We start from the raw sequence: 582 nt of genomic DNA, 5'->3' as shown, positions 1-582 counted from the left end.
TGTGGGAGAAAATGCAGAGCTACAGGAATTCTCATTCACTGCTAATGTGAAAATTGGTAGATGTACTTCCTCAGGATAACATTTACAATGAAAAGGGAATATAATTTATATATATTCACATAAATTCATGCATCCCAGTGGAAAGCACCAACCTATTTTGTGTCTTGTCTTAGTCCATTTTCTGCTGCTATAACAGAGTATTACAGACTGGGTGATTTATAAAGAAAATATACTTATTTGGCTTCTACTTCTGGAGGCTGGGAAGTCCAAGGTTGAGGTACCATATTTGGTGAGGGCCTTCTTGTTGTATTATGACATGATGGAAGGCGTCACATGGTGAGATAACATGAGAAAGAGTGAGAGCAAGAGACAGAGAGAAAAAGGGGACTGAACATCTGAGATAACTCACTTCTGTGATAATGACAATCCATTCGTGAAGAAAGTGCCCCCATGACTTAATCACTTTGTAAAGTCCGCATCTCCCAATATTGTTAACACTGGCAATTAATTTTCAACGTGAGTTTTAGAGGGGGCATTCAAACCATAGCATGTCTCAACTGATCATTATGGTTTGTACATATC

The sequence above is a fragment of the Sapajus apella genome, unplaced genomic scaffold (genome assembly GCF_009761245.1).
Source record: "Sapajus apella isolate SASKATOON/1434 unplaced genomic scaffold, GSC_monkey_1.0 scaffold6, whole genome shotgun sequence".
Classification (NCBI taxonomy): Eukaryota; Metazoa; Chordata; class Mammalia; order Primates; family Cebidae; genus Sapajus; species Sapajus apella.
This window is presented reverse-complemented; position numbering follows the sequence as displayed.